Source organism: Grampus griseus, assembly GCF_964374135.1.
Source record: "Grampus griseus genome assembly, chromosome: 5".
Taxonomy (NCBI): domain Eukaryota; kingdom Metazoa; phylum Chordata; class Mammalia; order Artiodactyla; family Delphinidae; genus Grampus; species Grampus griseus.
This window is the reverse complement of record NC_138998.1, coordinates 38,275,411-38,295,531: the sequence shown is the minus strand read 5'-3', so window position 1 is coordinate 38,295,531 and position 20,121 is coordinate 38,275,411. Positions and strand designations below refer to the sequence as shown.

Here is a 20,121-nt window from a genome sequence, read left to right as displayed (position 1 = left end):
TATAAAAGATCAACAGATGAAAAAACAAAAGTATTTAGACAAGAGTCAACTAATAAAAATTGTAATAAAAAAGAAGTTTCCAATCTTAATACAAAACAAAACAAAACCACCAGGTATTAAACTAGGAAAAAAATTCTAACAAAAATAGTACATGATCCAGGGGAAATTATCAAATTATAATGAAGGACATGAAAATGAAGTACACCTAAACAAGTAGACATATGTACCACAGTCACAAATGGCAAAACTTAATATTTTTGTTTGTTTGTTCTGTTGGGTTATTTTTGGCCGAGCCACACGGCTTGTGGGACCTTAGTTCCCCGACCAGGGATGGAAACCAGGCCCACAGCAGTGAAAGCGCCAAGTCTTAACCACTGGACCACCAGGGAATTCCCCAAAACTTCTTATTTTAAATAAGTCATTTCTCTCCAAATTAATCAATAAATGCCATGCAATTCCAGACAAAACCCCAACAAATTTTTTTCATGGAACTTGTCAAGTTCATTCTCAGATTAATAGCAAGTAACAAAAGGAAAAGTACAGCTAAGAAAAAAATTGAAGAAGGAGGAGGAAGAGAAGGAGATGGGGACTCACACTTCTGGATAATACAACTCACTAAGAAGGAGACACTAAAATAACGAGTGCCAGGTGTCTGTAAAATAACAAGCCCAGATAGACAAATCAGCCAAGGAACACATTTACATGCAGGTCCCCACACGTGTGAAAACCCCATTCATGGCAAGGGTGGCATTACAGTTTAGACCAGTGAATGATGCTGGGACAACTGGCTGTTTATTGGGGGGAAAAGTCACTTTTTCACCCGCACATACAAAATTATAGATACTAGGGACCAATGCGGAAAACAACATCTTAACACAGGTAGAAGAAAATAAGAGCCTATTCTTACGACATCTGAGTAGGAAAGGAATTTCTTTAATGAGATAAAAGCACGAACCATGAAAGAAAATCTAACTCTGATTACATTAAAGTGTAAAACATATGTAGAACAAAAGTCAGCATACATGAAGTGAAAAAAGCAATCCATAGACTGAAAGAAGTTTTCAATACCCATACTCGACTACGTCAACGGGGCTCCACCGCTTGCTTCCACTGGCTTTATCAACGGAGAGCCCAGTGGAGTGGAGGCAGGCAAGTGCTCTGAGGTCAGAGCACCTATCCTCCCCGTATCCGTGGATGTCCCCATGACTGACTGTGACTCTCAACCAAAGACCGCAGCTCCTGAAAGAGCCCTCTCCACACAGCCTCACTGTCCCCAGCTTTCTCCTCTGCTCCACTGGCTTAGGGGTCCAAGGGCCCCACTGTTAATAGCCCTTATGGTTTCCTTAAACCCTGCCCACACCTTATGTATACTCACTTCTGATCGCCCAATTTAAGTCGGCCATCTGTTCTCCCCTGGGACACTGACTAGTAAACCTGGTACAAATGCTGCTGCTCATGTGGTGTAGCCCTGTTAGGCAAGTTACTTAACCTGTCTGACTCCAATTACTTCATCTATAAATGGTGCAGCCGTGGGAATTAGTTAATATGACTTACATAAGCTCCGCAGCACAGCATCCAGCACATGAGCAGACAGTAACGGTTGCTATTGCTGTCATAATGGTGGTGGTTATTACTGATGTTACTGCTAATAGTTCTTTATTGCTACCCAGTGATGTAAGTAGGACCTAACCATAGCTGGGCAAAAACACCAAAGCTGAACCTGAGACAGGATCCCTAAAACATAATTTGCTATCCGACTTAAAGAACTTCCCAGAGTTTTCCTAACGTCACCATCATAATAAATGTTTCACGATTTACTATTTCCATACTCTTTACGAGGTAGTATTACAGAGAGTTATCTTCTGTCCACTTATGATGAATGGGCCAGTCCAGTTCCTCTCTGGCAACAGAAGAAGTCTTCACTATTTGCAAAGCCAGGCCCCACCAATCACTCACATTCACCAGACACCTGCAGGTGTGTCAGCCACAGCAGTCAGCGATGCACTTGCAAATGCAGGGCTCCTTAAATAGCAGCCAACACAAACCAGTGATGGAGGCCAGCTGGCACCCACTCCTGCACCTCTGCCGACTGCAGGCTTCATGGGTCAATTCTGCCAACCAATGACCATGACATTGGTCCTTACATACCTAATGACACTCGTGTCCAGACAGATTCAATTTTATATACATATTTGTTAAATACTACAAGTTACAGCACAGAATAAACACTTTAATTGTTATGACATGTTGAGGTATTTGAAAAAAATTATGCAATGGGAATTGTGGGGAAACAATGTAGTAAACACTTGGTTACCTTGCCCCGTGGAGAGGGAGGAACATTCTGAACTGGAGGGACAGTTGAATGTAGGAGGGACATTCAAATCATGTATATCTCTTAATTTTATTCTTAGAGCTTATTTACTCCACCCTAATTATATCTGCATGGTGTCTAAGATCTGTTGCCATGTTAGAGCCTTAGACCGTGTGAAGGGTAAAGGAGGGGACCTTCCTAGGGTGATGGACATGCTCTGTACCTTGATTGGGGTGCTCATTATATGGACGCATACTTTTGTCAAAACTCTTGGAACTGCACATGGAAGGCCTTGGCGTTTCTCCGTAGGCCATAGCTCAGCTGTAATCGAGGTTATAGGAACAGGTAGAGGAATAGAAAAGTTAAAACACAAGTTCTAAGAGGATACATTTGAAAGTATAATATATCCCACGGTACCAATTTCTTTATGTGACAGAATAAAATCTTGGAATACTAAGCAAATCGATCTGAACTCCCCACGGGTTTACTAACTAATTTCTGGTGAGAGGAGGAGACTCAGAGACCTGTGAGTGACCAAAGGGAGTCAATTGACCATTAGGGCTTTGCAGGGAGTAAACCGCCCACGTAATTATAGGGTCAGTGCCTCAACTATCTGTGCTCATTCAGGTGGAGTTGACCTGGTGACACCCTCACCTCTTTGGGAAAGGCTTCAGCCCCTAAAGTATCTTTATTTTTCAGGAGCATATGCTCAAAGTCATTGTGGTTTACCCCCAAGGGCCAAAACACAGTGAGATGGATTCCTAGGTGGCTGAACAAGAAAACTACAGATTATTGACTGACAGCTTGTTGTTACTCTAAAAGGATGTCTCGGTGGTGTGCCCCAGGGCTCTTTGTCAAACATAATCAACAATTTGGATGAGGGCATAGAAGAAGTGTTTACCAAATATTCAGAAGTCACACGCAGGCGTGAGACCACCAGTAAGAGATGCTACATGCTCACCATTCACATCACCTGGACAAGAATGATGCCTGGGCCCAAGCCAAAATGCTAAACTAGAATAAATTAAAAAACAAACTGCCATTAGTTTGAAAAAGCCAATTGCCAAATCCAGAGTGAGAGCGGGGAAACCAGACTTGAGGGAAATAAGCCCTATGGTTTTAATTGACCACGTGTACACTTATGAGCCAATGGTTGTACAGTTGGTTACAGATTGACTGCATTGACAGGTCTGCTGAACTCAACACTATTGTCTCTGGTTCCAGGTGCTGCATTTTACGAGTGACGTTGACAAGCTGGAGTGTGCCAGAGAGGAGGGACAGGGTGGGAGGAGACACCTCATTCTACTACCAACATTTTAGGAAACATATTGCTTAGCCTGAAAAAGGGTAGACAGGTACGGGTTAGGCCCTTAACCATCCTGATTTGCCCAGGACTGAGAAGGTTTCCAGACACAGAGCTTTCAGGGTTTTGTTTTGTTCTGTTTAAAAGATTTTTTTGATGTGGACCATTTTTAAAGTCTTCATTGAATTTGTTACAGTATTGCTTCTGTTTTATGTTTTGGTTTTTGACCACAAGGCGTGTAGGATCTTGGCTCCCCGACCAGGGTTCGAACCCACATCCCCTGCATTGGAAGCTGAAGTCTTAACCACTGGCCCACCAGGGAAGTCCCAGAGCTTTCAGTTTTAAAGCTGGGATAATCCTAGGCAAACCAGGACAAGCTGTCACCCTAGGTCGAGGTGACAATGGGGTAAGAGGTACCAGGACATACGACTGCTGATTTCCAAATATTTGGAGGGGCTTATTCTCAACGGCCCTTATGTGGACCAGATCAGTGGTAGAACTTACCCAGAGGCAGAGCTGAACTCCAGGTAAGAAAGACTCTGAGATTCCCAGGGAACTTTCTCAGGAGAAGGAACACCACAGGGCAGGTCTGCATGAGGAGGTGGTCATGACTCCTGGGGTATGAAAACCCTTTAAATACACACGCACCAGAAAATTCATCATGGTCACAACCTCTGCATTCAGTGATGCTTTTATTATATTAATATATATTATATATCATTCTACATAGTAATATATATTATTCTATTATATATATTATTATATTACATTAATCACAACAGTGTCTTGATACATTTGGAAACTGGGAGACATGATTTAACCTTTCTATACAGAATGCTCTGCTCCCAGCTCCCATGCAAGTCCTCCAACCCCCTCACCACTTCCGAGTTTGCCATCCACAGGGGATAGGGTGAGGCTGGATGTTGCCTGAGATTCCTTTCAACTCCAGGGTTCTGTGTGTCCTGGGCTTGGCATCGTGCTTGAGCTACAGTAAGTGCTTATCATCAGCATCATCAGTGGCAGGGAGCATGCTCATGTCCTTTCGCAATCACTTCTTTTCCTTCCCAGACACCACGCTGCCTGAGGCAGAGCCCGCGCGGGTAACTGAGTAACCAAAAACCTGACAGAGGCCTCGCTGAGTAAGGGGTTTGTTTTCTCACAGAAGAGGAAGTTTGGAGATCAGCAGCTGCAGGGAGGTCATTCAAGAGACAGGCTCCTTCTTTCTTCCTGCTCCAACTTCCTCAGTGTGCAGCTCTTGTAGCAAAGTGGCTGCTGCAACTCCAAGCCTTGCACCTGAATTCCAGGAAGGAAAAAAAGGGAAAGGGGGGCTTCCCTGGTGGCGCAGTGGTTGAGAGTCCGCCTGCCGATGCAGGGGACACGGGTTCGTGCCCCGGTCCGGGAAGATCCCACATGCCGCGGAGGGGCTGGGCCCGTGAGCCATGGCTGCTGAGCCTGCACGTCTGGAGCCTGTGCTCCGCAACGGGAGAGGCCACAACAGTGAGAGGCCCACGTACCGCAAAAAAAAAAAAAAAAAGGGAAAGGGAAGGCCATAAGAGCACCCCAGCTGAGCCAGACCCCTTTTAAAAGCCATTCCTGGCAGCCCCATGCAGAAATTCCTTGGATGTCATTGGTCAGTACTGGGTCACACAGCTACTGCTGGCTGCAAGGGCATTGCCACGGCATTTAGGGGACACATTGCCACCCTGAACGACACTGGGATCTGCTTAGTAAGGAAGAAAAGGAGAACGGATATTGGGTAGGCAGAGAACAATGTCTGCCTCAGCCACCTCTGGGCATATACACTTGTCACCTCCCTGGCTGTCCCTGCTCCTTGGGGAACTAAAAAACCACCAGTCCTAATGGCAGGGCTGGAGTCTGCAGCCCCAATAGGAGGGCGAGGATGTCAAGAAGAGAGTGAGTACAGGCTGCCATGCTGTGTCTCGGCAGGGAGCTCCGTGACACCCAAAGCAGAACTGGTCGAAGTTAACCCTGGGCCCAGGGAATTTTTGTTTGTGACAACAGCACGGTTGGAAATGGTAAAAGGATTTGGGTTAGTGTTTTTTTTCCTCAAGACTGGTGGAATTGGCATAACTGTTCAAAAGAATGTTCTACCAGGACCCTCTGTTCTAAAAACAAAACCAGAATGACTGAAAAGTGAGCCAAGAGGAGGCAGGCCTTGTGCAGAGTGAGGAAGGTTAGTTACATGGTTTGTGCAGTGATGAAAAACACAGAAGAGCTAGTCCTGGTTAGATGATTCTCCCTGGCTTGCTGTCTGCCAGTGCCTGGAAGGTGCCAGTGTGCATACCTACATTAACCTGGTAGCTCCCAGCACCCCCACACACAGGCACCCAGATGAGAAGGCACGTGAAGCTGGTTTTGCATCACCCCAGCCACAGCTTCCTAATCCAGCCCTGCTTGAAGCCTGGTCCCTGGACCCGAAGCAGCATCGCCAGCAGCACCTGGGAACTCAGTAGAAATGCAAAACCTCAGGCCCATCCCAGACCTACTGGGATTCTGATATATAGGCAAGTTTGAGAATCCCTAGCCTAGGTCAGTGTCTAATAGCAGGGAAGTATTCAATAAGAGTTAACTGGTCTGTGGTTTTCTACCATATAGCTATCACAAGAGAATTACTAAGCCAGTAAAAAGTGAAATCAGTACTATCTAATAAGTTCAGAAAGAGTTTAGGGTGTTCAATGAATTAGGGAAACTTTCTCTATAGGCCTGCCATTGAATTTACATTTCTTAAAAAAAATTTTTTTTTTAATTCTAATCACAGCATCTGTCTTAAAGGTCATAGCAAGAGATGATTTGTTTGCAGAAGTTTATTTCATTAGAGTTTTGGCACCAAGTATAGGGATAAGATGTATCCAAAAGTTCTGCATACTCCTAGCATTGTCATAGCCCCAATTAACGAGACAGGTCCCAATTTTAACATGATATCTGTTATGGGATAAATTGTGCTCCACCCACCCCTCACCCCAAATTCAGTCCTAACCCCCAGACTTTAAAGAGGTGACAAGGTACAATGAAGTCATTAATGTGGGCCCTAGTCCAATATGACTGGCGTCCTTATAAGAGGAGGAGATTAGGACACAGACAGGCACAGAGGGAAGGCCATGTGAGGACACAGGGAGAAAACGGCCATCCACAAACCAAGAAGAGAGGCTTCAGCAGAAACCAGTACTGCCAAGCCTTGATCTCAGACTTCTAGCCTTCAGAATTGCGAGAAAAATTTTTCTATTTGATCTACCCAGTCTGTGGCATTTTGTTAGGGCAGGCCTAGCAGACGAATAACGTTATACAAAAGACTCATGATGAAGTTGGGCCTCTCCTGGCACTTATGTGGTGGTAGGCATTTGTGCTGTTCCAAATACTTTCGGCTCCCTACCTCCTGGGGAACGTCATGATACTGTACCTTCCCACCCTCTGAAGAAGTTAGGCATGTCCATGTGATGTGCTTTGGCCTATAAAAGGTGAGCAGAAGTGACATCACTTCCGGCAGGAACTTCACGAGCCTGCGGACAGTTGTGTCTGCTCTCTTTCCCCTCAGCCACAGCAGGGAACAGTCTCCTGAGGAAGCTATTCCATCAGCTTGGCCCTGGTTGGCCCCCAGCCAACCCAGTAATGGACTCACAGTGAGAACGGCAAGTAAACTTTTGCTATTTTAAGCCCTGAGATTTTGGCATATTCATTATGGCAGGGAACCCAGACTCTCCTGACCGCTACATCAGTTTACTCACCATTTCAGATCTGAGTCATCTCATTTACCCAATCTCAAACATTCAATTGTTTTGTTGAATTCAGATGATAGGCCTATCCATTAAACCATTGATGGGGGGGCAATGGATTTTTTTAAATCTAAAATACGTGATACTTGCATGCTAGTAAGAGGGCACAGGGCTTCTTACAGAAGGTGGGAAGATGTCACTGAGGTTAGTCCCAAGAAAAGACAGTTTCGCAAGTCTCCCTGCACTGGGTAGGCACAGCTAAAGGAGGGTACAACCAACGTGCTCCAAACTGGCAGTTCCCTCTGATTATCATCGCATTCATCCCACACCTGGCGTTTTACACAGAAGAGACTGAAGCCAGTTTGGGTGGTTGAGCTGGGACTAGACCTCATTCCTCCTGCCTCTCAAACAAGAGCCCTTTGCACTAGACTGTACTTGTTTGTCCTTTAAGAATCAAAAGACAGGGCCTCACTGGTGGTGCAGTGGTTGAGAATCCGCCTGCCAATGCAGGGGACACGGGTTCGAGCCCTGGTCTGGGGAGATCCCACATGCCGCGGAGCAACTAGGCCCGTGAGCCACAATTACTGAGCCTGCGCGTCTGGAGCCTGTGCTCCACGACAAGAGAGGCCACAACAGTGAGAGGCCGGCGCACCGCGATGAAGAGTGGCCCCCACTTGCCACTAGAGAAAGCCCTCGTACAGAAACGAAGACCCAACACAGCCAAAAATTTAAAAAAAGATAAATTAATTAAAAGAAGACTCAACATTAAAAAATAAAAAGAATAAAAAGACAAGAATCTCACTCTAGCCAGCAGTAGCAGCTCCTTATCCTAAAACCTGGTCATAATTCTATTACCAATGAAAACTGTTTTGCACGAACATTTGTTTCCAAAAATGAATATTCCTATGATCCAACTTGTATGCTTTTTTCAGCCTAGGTGTGTAGAACTTCTGAGGACCCTCTAAGAACAAATCCCATTTCTGGGCTACCAGGTCTTCCACCTTTTGGCTTTACCCCAGGTAGCCCCTGGCGCCACTCCAGCCAGCCTCACTGCAGCCCCATGTTTGCTTGCTCAGTAACCCCTTCTGCCTGAAACAGCCTGTCCCTTGATATTCTCCCAACTTGCTGTCTCTTCTAAACCCACCACAAATCCAGCCTGTCTTGAATAGTTTCCTGCCTTGAAGATCCACCCACTGCATCATTACATTCTAAGAAACACAACCAACCTCTGTATGTATATAAATTGTCTAGGCAATTGTGTTATCTATGTATTACTCAGATGATTTACTTATCAGCACTTTATTCTCACTATTAGATGCATGCCCTGTAATGTACCTGTGGAAAGAATGGTAAGGAGGGAAAGAAAAGCAGAATGGAATGTGGGTTTTCTGACATATTGTTGTGTTATCTAGGCTGCCATATGTGGGCAGATGCCTTCCTCTGTGGTGTGTGAAGTTGGTTTTGGTTTCCCTGATAACATACTCTATGCAAGTTTGATTGGTGAACAGTAGTGTCATTAACAGTTTCATAAGTCAGTTGCTCCAGGAAGTTTATGGTATACAAATATTAACAACTACTGGAGATTTTTCTTAGAAGACTGTAAAATTCTACGATTATTGCCAGGAAAAAAACACTTTAAATTCCTTTTTTCACTCTGTAATGCATATTCTCAAATAGGAAGGAGTAAACGTTATAATTTCAAGTTTAAATATTTTTTGCTTGGGAAATTAAAACGGTCCCAATTTATAATTTATTTCACATCACAGTTTACAGATCGCCGAATAGAATGTTAATTCATTCTCAGAATGGCAAACATCCTGTCTTAAGGGAGTGATGGAAAAACAAAAGGCCATGCCAGGTTAACCATAATATGTATAACTGGTCTACAGTGATGTTGTGTTCTTAACTAGCGTGACATGCCAAAAATGAGGGCTTACTTTGGAAAATTGCAAAATCCTATACATGCAATACTGACTGTGTTCATTTCATTACATTTTATAAAACTATCTGTTGGCAATTGTGTGTCAAAATGGGCTTGTCAAATCTTTGCAAGAGAAGGAGTTTGTTTTTTTTTTTCCTCAAAGCTACACAATCTAAATTACTTTGTTTCAAATGTGAAACATGGTGGATTTTTAAAGAATTGTTTCATGCCCACAGGTAAGTGGAGCAGAGAATTGCATAACAGTTCTATTCATCTGCTCAAGCTTGGCAATAACTCCGCATCAAGAGTGGCCCAGCAGAGAGGCTGTCCACACTGTGTGCTTTTGCTGACACCAGTGTTGAGATCTACGTGTCATCCGAGTACAGGCTTCTGCTTTTAGAAGCCACCAGTTTCTGGTTAGCCTAAATGCTACTCACACAGTGTCCTAAGGCTGTCGAGTTCCTCCTGCACCAGAGCTGGCCCACGGGGACCTAAGTCCACTCAGGCTCATTGAGATGTGGAGAGAGTGCCCCCCACAATACAACTAAGACTTTATTACATTCTCCCATGGCCCCCATGTTAACCAGAATTAAGTGCCGCTTTCACTAGTGGTGCCAGAGGCAGCCTGCCGCTCTCTTCCAAACATTAAATCTTTCAATTTAGTACTAAAGATTGAGTGCTTCCTTCAGTATTCTTATCTTGAAATAAGATAATCCCAACTTCCCTAACCACAAAGTCATATTTTCCGGCCTTAATTAGCTTTGTTGCTGTAACCTAAACCCCTCCAGTCCATCCTGAGTCTCTCTGGTTGTGGCACATACAAAATGGTGCTTGGAGAAAGAATGGGCCAGACCTAAGTGTGAACCCCTTCCCTGACCCCTCTAGGGATGCAAACTTCGGCAAGTCACTTACCTCTCTCTGGCCCCCAGTTGACCCCTCTAAATTGTGGGGGTTAAATGAGATAATTCCGTTACAGAAAGTATCCAGCTGAAACGCAGCTCCCCAAAATACTACTTTCTTTCTTTCCCCAAATCATTATTGTAGTGAAAGTCAGTTGTCTATAACTGCGTGTCTAACGTGATCATCACCACCCACAAGTGGCTGTGTATATTTAAATCAATTAAGATTAAATATGGTTTAAGATTCAGTTCTTTGCACTAACCAGATCTCAAGCATTAAGTAGTCACTTGTAGCTAGTGGCTACCATGTTGGACTGTGTGGATGTAGAACATTTTCATCAGAAAGTTCTATTGGATTGTGCTGGTCACCGTATTCACTTGGATTTCAAGGCTTCCAAACACATCCATGTCAGTCTCTACCTAAACTGTGTCATGTGAAATCTGTAAGGTCAGATCTTAACAAACGGCACCGCGAAACAGAGGAAAGCTTCAAGTGAGCTTTATTAGGGAGCGCTCCCGGGTGAGGTTCGCTGGTTCACTGGTCCGAGAGAAAGGGGCCAGAGAAGTCGCACCCGGGCGAGGGCTGGGCAAGACTTTATAGGGGAAGAAGGGAAAGGGGTGTGGTGAATCTGGGAGGGCGCAGGGTATTCCTTATTTGGTGGTCTCTTCGGGTATCCTGGGGGACCGTTAGTCCCGCCCCTCGAAAGGCGGGAAGGCTAGGCTGGGTTCAAAGTCCCCAGGTCAGTTCCTGGAACTGGGTGGTCCGGAATGTCTCCAGGGCAGTTTCTGGAACTGGGTGGTCCGGAGAATTTCGGTCTGATGCAACCTGTGAATCTGATTGTGTTCCCTTGCCTCGGGCCAGTTGGCCTTACAAAATCTTTCCTCGGTTAACAGGAATAAATGCAACCACTTTGTTTCCTATCACATCTCTTTTTTTTTTTTTAATTTTTTTTTTGATGTGGACAATGTTTAAAGTCGTTATTGAATTTGTTACAATACTGCTTCTGTTTTTTTGTTTGTTTTTTTATTTTTTTATTTTTTTTGGCTGCGTTGGGTCTTTGTTGCTGTGCGTGGGCTTTCTCTAGTTGCGGCGAGCGGGGGCTACTCTTCGTTGAGCTGCGCGGGCTTCTCATTGGGGTGGCTTCTCTTTGTTGCGGAGCACGGGCTCTAGGTGCGCGGGCGCAGTAGTTGTGGCATGCGGGCTTAGTTGCTCCGCGGCATGTGGAATCTTCCCGGACCAGGTCTCGAACCCATGTCCCCTCCATTGGCAGGCGGATCCTTAACCACTGCGCCACCAGAGAAGTCCCCTGCTTCTGTTTTGGTTTTTTGGCTGTGAGGCATGTGGGATCTTAACTCCCTGACCAGGAATCAAACCCACACCCCCTGCATTGGAAGTGAGGTCTTAACCACTGGACTGCTAGGGAAGTCCCTCACATCTCTTTTAGAAAGAACCTTGTCTCCAGTTGTGTGAGTCTTACTAGATTCAGCTAGAAATGCTCTCTCCTTGGCCCTCACAGATTCAGAAAACAATTGTCAGCTGTCCCACCACAACCTAGACCTACATCTAGTGCCCTTGGCACTGAAGCCTCTGCCTTGCCCTTGAGGATCTGGTGGGGTGTGGGCATGACACTGAAAGCTCCACTGGTCTTCTTCTCAAAGCAAAAGGCCATCTTTGGGGACTTGCTGCAGCCAGTGTGAGCCTCAGGGAGCTTATGGACCCTGCGTTGAGGACACGGGGAATTCCCCCACGAGTTCCAAGCACCCTCAAAGGAGAGATAAAGAAGCCAAATGTCTAGGACAGCAGATGGAGTGAGCAGGGCTTCCGTTCTTTCCATCACCAGTAAGGTGTCTCCCTCCAGGGGTTTCAGGAGAGACATTGTGGGCCATGGATACAGCATGGAAAATGTGCAGGTTTGCAGGGTGAACCAAAACAGAAGACAAGAGGTCACTTCGAGCATGCTAGATGCAAACCCAAAGAACCAGGTGAGCTGCACAACGCTTTTCTCCACAAGCGTTTCTAGTTCCGTGGCTTGGAGATAAGGATCATCTCCGTCACACCTGAGCTACGGTTAAGCAGCTTTCAATAGTCAAGGATTGATTATCCACATTCTCCCAATTCCACCGACCTTCACCTAGGTCGGTGAAGAATAAAAAAACAATAGAGAGTCACATTTTCTGACTTGCCAATAGCTCCCATAAAAGATGAGATTAAGAAGGCTAAAAGTAATAGCTAAGAGTTTATATAATGACCCAGCAGTTTTTAGTCCCTACTATCTCTTCTCATCATTTGTGAAAAGAAGTCCACAGCTGATTGCATTCCTTTCAGGATAACACCCAGGGACTTCCCTGGCAGTCCAGTGGTTAAGACTGCGCTCCCAATTCAGGGGGCCCAGGTTCGATCCCTGGTCAGGGAACTAGGTCCACATGCAGCAACCAAGAGCCCACATGCCGCAACTGAAAACCCCGCATACGGCAACTAAGACCCGGCACAGCCAAACAAATGAATGTAAAAAAAAGGATTACACCTAAATTTTTAAAGTTAATAACAATAATCTCAGTCATAGCCATTACTGTGAAGTGCTTTACTTATGTGTAGATATTAGGGCACGTGAGCTTCACCAACGACTCTGTGAGGGAGGATGTACCCCCAAGGCCCAGGGTGGGGGTGAAGCAACTGGCCTCAGCTCACGCTGGTGCAGCTGGGCTTCAAACCAGGTAGCCTGGCTCCAAGTCTGAGCTCTGAGCCGCTGTGCCATCTGCAAAGGAAAACAGAAAGGAACCGAAGAGTTACAGTTTGAGTGAGCCCCTCCTGCCCCCAGCTCCCTTCCACTGTTAGCAGCTTCTGACTGTCCTTCTTAGAGATGTTCTGTGCCAACATCAGTATCCAGAAAGGAGAAGTTGTGGCATTACATCACGTGTAATGGCACCTAAACTCACTCGCGTACAAATAGGGGACGTCTTCATTTTTTTCTAGTTACTGACATAGACTTTGCTCTCCAAGCCTCCACGGCGGGAGAAAACGTTGTCAATAAGGGTACTCGGGCCTTTGCGAGAGATCCCATCCACCCCGGTGGTGCTGTCCTGGACCCTCCTCTGAGCCATGGCCCGGGTTCCAGTCTCTATCTTAGGGATTCCTTCTCCTCTAGCAGGGTCTTTTCTCCGTCGCACTCCTCCTGAGTCTGCTCTTCTTAGAGTAGAGCCTGAGCGAGTGCAGCTGACAGCTCTCCAGCCTGAGCAGGTCACTTCGCATCTGGGCTCACGGCCTGGCTTGGCCCCTGTGGCTGGAGAAGGTCCACAGCCAGGCTGGGAGTCGTTGGGGGAAGGGTGTCCCTTCACCACCTGGTTCAGCCTGACGCTGGGGGAAGCTGCCAATATGGTCTCCTCAGGTTAGAGGCAGCAGAGGTGTTCCCTGTCCCTGGCACAAGCAGACCCCCAAGGGCAGCCTTATAGCTCTTTGGTTCCTGCAGTAGTACCTGCCTCAGCAATCCGTTAGGAATTTTTCAACTGGGGCAGCAAAAGCATGCTTCAGTTGGCTTAAACAATAAAGTTGGCATATTGGCTCCTATAATGGAAAGGTCTGGACAGGGCAGGCTTCAGGTAGGCCGGGAGCCAGCAGGTCAGTAATATCCCCAAGGACCTGGCTTCCTTCTGTGCCTCACCTCGGCCTTCATCCTGAGGCCTGCTCCCCCGAGGACGGCAAGATGGCATCAGCAACTGCTGGGGCCACGGCTTCCTCTCAAAGTCCCAGCAAGGGAGGGAGGAACATGCTGTCTCAGAAGGGCGAGGGAGCTTCTCTCCAAGACCCCACCAACAGCTCCTCGTGACTCACTCGCTGTGCGGTCAGGCCATTCAAGATGGCTGTTCTCGTCCTCTCTGTACATCCCCTGCTCGACCAGTCCCTGCTTCACTCACATCACCAACCAGTCCTCTTAATTATAGGGCTTAATCAGGAACTGCCTACATGCTTGCCTCCTGTCCCAGACACTGGTCTCCCTGGTAACTGATGAGTCAACTTGATGTTAATTCCCCCTATAAACGGTAGCCTCCTTCTCCCCAGAGCAGTGAAGATTGCAGCCGGTGTCTTGCCTACTGTACACAGTGGGGTGTCACTCCAGGACCTTTTGCTTCAGACTTGTAAGTTTCCCCTATCTGATAAACTGTTGATGTCTCTGTAGCTGTATCTGGGCTCTTTCTTCCGTCTCATGGCTGGGCAACTCCAAGACTTGCTGGTCTGTTGGGTGCAGCCCAACACTTGCCCAAATAGGTCCCGAGCCTATGCCTGAGCCCCCTACAACGACCAGGGGTGTAAGGGTGGAGGAGGAGGGCCCCTGGAGTGAGGTGTATTCAGCAGCATTGGAGAGGGGCAGGCAGTGATGAAAATCAGAGCTGCGTCACCCAGAGGAAGAGGGGACACTGCTGGGAAGCCCCAGCTTTTTTTTTTTTTTTTTTTGCTCTTTTGCTTTCCTTTCCTAGAAAAGGTGTTTTCCTCCCATTTTATTTGATAACGCATTTTCACAGAAACATGATAGTGTTTACAAATATGTCCACAAGAGACTGCTGGTAAAAAACCTTAAACTGAAACTTTCATCAAAAATTAATTTACAAAGGCTTCCCTGGTGGCGCAGTGGTTGGGAGTCCGCCTGCCGATGCAGGGGACGCGGGTTTGTGCCCCGGTCTGGGAGGATCCCACATGCCGCGGAGCGGCTGGGCCCATGGGCCATGGCCACTGAGCCTGCGCGTCCGGAGCCTGTGCTCCGCGGCGGGAGAGGCCACAGCGGTGGGAGGCCCGCGTACCGCAAAAAAAAAAAAAAAAAAAAAAAAAATTAATTTACAAGACCCCCCGCCCAGTTGTCCAAAGGGGTCCCAGGGTGGAGAATCTGGACAGTGCTCTGGGCTGGATCTGTGCAGAGATAAACTTTTCAGCTCTTCCAACTTCTGTAACCTCAGATGAGCCGAATGCCCACTCGACTCCACCTGTTCTCAGGTGTATTCTCAGGGCTTGGATAAGGAACATGGGGCTGCAGGTCAGGGAACTGGCCCCTGAGTCCTCATCCACACTCTCTAAAAGCCAGCAGAGCTGGGAATAGCCATGACAGTCGTGTCACCATGCCTTTCTTTCTGTGCACATCATGAGCGAGTCCCGTCAGGCCGCTGGTGAGGGTACTTCGGCAAGCCTGTGTTTAGCCACGTCCAGGGAAGATGCATCCCAGCCCCTCCTTCCTGGAGGAGGGAAGCCAACAGTCAATGCCTCTCGAAACCCTCTCATTCAGCTCTCTGGCCTGTTATTACTCAAAGGCATAGGAAGGGGCAGGTGCAGATGCTCAGGGCTGCTAAATGCCTCTACTTCGCACACTGAAGAGCTGCCAGTGCCTGCAATCTGTTCAATCAGAGCTCAGGTCTCTTGGGCTCAAGACTTTGACCCTATTAAAATGACTGGGCCTGAGGCAAAAGGGGAAACATGACTGGGCCTGAGGCAAAAGAAGGGTGTTGGAAGGGTGAGGTGCAGAGGCAGGAAGACAAGCCTGAACTGTATGTATAAGGTGAGGTCAGGCTTGCTCAGACTATGCTGAGTGATAGAATTGTAACGTCCCTGTAGAAATGGTGATGAAGAAACTGATACAAAGTGCATTCATACACAGCATTTCATTTATGTAGTTATTTAGAATGGGTAATGCACGTTAGAAAAAAAAATACTGCGAAAGGGTATATAGTAAAGTTTCTCACACCCCTGTCTCCCATCTTATAATTGCTAATTTCTTATGAACCTTTTCAGACATCTTTGCACGTTTCCACATTTATGTACTCATGTGTGTATGTCATTTGTTTCTTTTTAAACAGTAGCGCACAATTTGCCCTACTCTACACCTTGCTGTCCGTTAACATTATACCTTAGAGATAGTTCAATATCTACACGCCTGGATCTCACTCCTTAATAGTTGTACAGTATCCCGCTAGATGGAAGTACCGTAATTATTCAGCCGTGGGACTTGGATTTTTTTCCAGCCTCTTACTCTTCATTCTTTCCTAAAGTTTGTACTGATGCCCAAGATGTGCCAGGCACTGTTCTAGGGATGGAGAGCAGAAAATAAGATATTTGAGGAATTTACAATCCACATACAGAGAGGAACATTCTCATACCTCTGTGTACATGTGTGAATGTATCCTTTCTATAAACTATAGAGGTAGAATTGCTGAGTGAAAAGGTACATGCATACATGCATTGCTAATTTTGATAGATATTGCAAATAGCCCAAGAAAATGTTGTATCAATTTCCTCTCACTCTCTGTTCTGAATATTTTCATGTGATTAAAAGTCACTATAATTTTTTATATTTCTTAAACTAAATTCTCCATATAAAAATGCTCACAATCACTTGAGCAATGGCTAAGGAACTAGGAAACATGACCTATGGGACACTCTTGGTGGGGGGGGCCAGACCCTGCTGACTAAGACTTTCCTCCCTGCCTCCTGCAATGCCAAGAAGGAAACACGGGGGTGGGAGGTGGTACATGTGACCCAAGAGGACAGGCCCTTTGGAGAACATGGTGTGCAGTTAACAGAATCGCCCATGCACACGCTATCTGACAAGGAGGAATACACACACACACACACACACTGTGTAGGAACTGAGAAAAAAAATATTAGTGATACCTATGACCTAGGCCTGATTTCCTTAGTATTTAAAGAACTTCTACAAATTAATTAGAATTCCAACAACCCCACAGACAAATGGACAAAGGACAAACACAGTTCTCAATGAAGGAAGTGTTCTCCTGTGTTCCAGAAAACCTGTTAATAAAATGAATGCTGTTCATTAAAAACTTTTAAAATGTGTGTTTCTGATCAACATCAATCTGCCCCACGTGTAGTCATTACCACTATTAAAAACAGCTGGCCTCAGAGGAGTCCTCTGCACTCAGCCAGCCACACTTGTTCCCCTGGCCCTTTCTGTGTCTGTCTTTCTTCCTGTGTAAGACTTGCTGTGACTCACCATCTCATAAGCACTGATGCTGCCATCAGCCATTCCCACCCTCCCCTCCCGGCCTCGGTGACAGATTCCCACTTGCCTGCTTCTATCCACTCTCCCTGCAGGGACCCCGTTGGGGCTCTGCCCAGATCCCCAGGATCCCTTTCCCTGATTCTGCCCCTACCACTAAGTATGCTTTTGCTTCCAATCTGAGGTACCCGCGACACTTCTCAGGAGGGCTGTCCTGTACGACTGCCCCTTTGTACCCAGATAGACAGCCTGAGTGCCTGGATTATGTTAACCAGGGTGGCCCCTAGCCAATAACCCACAGGCATAGATATGGAAGCCCAGATCCCCTGCGGGGGGAGGAATTCATATTCCGGAGCTCCTCTGCTGACCAGGTGAAGTTACCCTTCTTGTAACTTTGTCTGAGATCCTTGCTTGCTACCCTTTTTCTAGGTCCTTACTGGTTTCTCCTGGGAGTGTTTCCTTCATAAACCACTCTCACATAATCCTTGGGTGTCCCAGCAGCAGGCTCTAAAGGCAATGTAAAACAAAGTCTTCTTCCTTAGTAACAAAATCCTGATTTCTTTTTTTTATTCTGGCATGCAACTTCTCCAAAAAAAGGCTACCTTTCCCAGCCTCCTTTTCAACTAAGGCTATGACTAAGTTCTTAACAATGAGATATAAGCGGAAGTGCCCTATAGGACTTCTCAGAAGCCTGTAAAAGGGCACTCCTGCTGATGGCTAGAGCTTGTCCTGTACTCTGAGGATGGGGGCCACACCCTCAGATGTGGGAGCAAAGATCTGGAAAAACCCTGGGCCCCTAACAATGTCATGGACCTGCCAAAACTAACCACAGATTGCCTACAACTTCTTTTATGTGAGATAAGTTTCTCTCCTGTTTAAGCCAATGTCATTTGTTTTCTTCGTCCTATGTGGCCAAGCCTAAATCCTAACTTATAGACCAGACCACTGTGATAGAGGCTGAAAAAAGGCAGATGCGAGCTTCCCTGGTGGCGCAGTGGTTGAGGGTCCACCTGCCGATGCAGGGGACATGGGTTCGTGCCCTGGTCTGGGAAGATCCCACATGCCGTGGAGTGGCTGGGCCCGTGAGCCATGGCCGCTGAGCCTGCGCGTCCAGAGCCTGTGCTCCGCAGTGGGAGAGGCCACAACAGTGAGAGCCCCGCGTACCGCAAAAAAAAAAAAAAGGCAGATGCTTGCTTTTCCAGCCTCCCTTGCAGCTAGGGTTTGCTAGTGTGACCCAGTTCTGGCCAACGAGATGTATGGGAAGGTCGGGTGGGGAGAAGGGTGGGGGGAAGAGGTTCCAGAAAAAAAAATTTTCTTCTCTGATGAAAAAACAAAACAAAAACCAAAACAGGTGCATGATGTAGAGCTCTCTTGCTACCCCGGCAACCTACTCTGTGCTACCTGCCTTTGGTTGCAGCATGTGACGATGTGGTGTCTGGAGCTGTGACAGCCATTCTGAAATTATGGAACTACTGGTCAGTCTATGGACAAAAAGCCAAACAGCTGAGGAGAGCTGTGTAGAAGGATGGAGAGAGCCTGAACCCTTCAAGCCATCCCCGAGACCTCCCACTCCACACCACTGCAGAGTCCACAACGTTAATCAGTTTTCCTGTTGTTTGCAGCTGAAAGCAGCCCAACACCCACTGGGGCTGAAGCACTGAAGTAGAGTAAGGAATACTTAGTCTTTATAAGACCTAGAGGTGATAATTCTCAAGAAACCTACTACATTACTCCTTGGAGGGGAAGATGACTGAGTTCTGGAAGATAATTATCTGCGTTAGACTGCCTCTGAAGGCAAGAAACAGAACCTCCAGCTTCAAGGAACATAATAAATAAGCTCCAGGGTCAGCTGATCTGGGTGCTCAACAGTGTCATCAGGAACCCAGTCTCCTCCCCTCTCTCTGCTCAGCCATTCTTCAGATGGGCTTCATCCCCAGGCTGTTAGCAAGATAGGGGCATACGGAGTCCGCCTGCCGGTGCAGGGGATGTGGGTTCGTGCCCCGGTCCGGGAAGATCCCACATGCCATGGAGCGGCTGGGCCCGTGAGCCATTGCCGCTGAGCCTGCGCGTCAAGAGCCTGTGCTCCGCAACAGGAGAGGCCACAAGAGTGAGAGCCCCGTGTACCGCAAAAAAAAAAAAAAAGATAGGGGCATACTTCCACGCGGCACACCCAGACACAACAAGGGTCTACCAAGTCCTGCATGCTCTGCCCCTTCTCCATTATCCCTCAGACTTCGCATCCTGATACTTTCCTCCTTGCCCTCTCCCTCCAGCTGCATTTGCTTGCTCTTCTTCAAACATGCCGGTGGACTCCTGCCTCAGGACCTCTGCACTCGCTGTTCCCTCCACCTACAGTGCTCTTCCCATACATGTCCATCTGGCTCCTTCAGGTCCTAAGTATCACCTTCCCAGTGAGGCCTGCCTTGACCACACTATTTAAAATTACAACCAACTCCCCATCCCCTTTCAGGCTTAATTTTTCTCCAGCATGTAACTGCATCCATCATTCCTTTGCCTCTCTGATTGTCTGGGCTCCCCTTGCCCAAAAGGTGTGCTCCAGGAGTACGGAGATGCTTATCTGATTACCCTCTCTTCACTTCCCCCAGGGCCTAGCAGAGTATGTGTTCCATAAATTTCTGTAGAAGAAAAGACAGACAAGAGATGGACAACATCCAGAGGGAGAAGTGGGGGAGGGAGGATGTTTTCAGAGATGGTGACCCCATCGCATCACCCCCTCCCCAGGCTTCCCCCGGCATATCTCATCCAGAATCGCACAACCAGTGGGGCCTCAACCAGTCACTGGCAAGAAGGGACTTCCTTTAGCTCCACAGTGGGGCTGGGGTCAGCGGGTGTTGGGGAGAGGTGGACCCCTGAACAAAATAAAGAGAGGTAGGAAAAAGGATGAGGGGAGTGCATCTACTTCCTGGTTCTCCTGGGCTTTCTCTCTGTGGCCTAAAA

The 20,121-nt window shown here is 47.0% G+C and overlaps 1 long non-coding RNA gene across 1 annotated transcript in view; it reads left to right on the top strand.

The window, feature by feature from the left end:
- LOC309822468 overlaps window positions 1-18,705 on the top strand; it is a 59,556-nt gene extending 40,851 nt beyond the window's left edge. Inside the window, exons 2-3 of the long non-coding RNA XR_014296739.1 lie at window positions 3,536-3,666; window positions 18,581-18,705. This is a non-coding gene — a long non-coding RNA (uncharacterized lncRNA). The remainder of the gene's footprint in view (window positions 1-3,535; window positions 3,667-18,580) is intronic.
- Window positions 18,706-20,121: the final 1,416 nt, after the last annotated feature.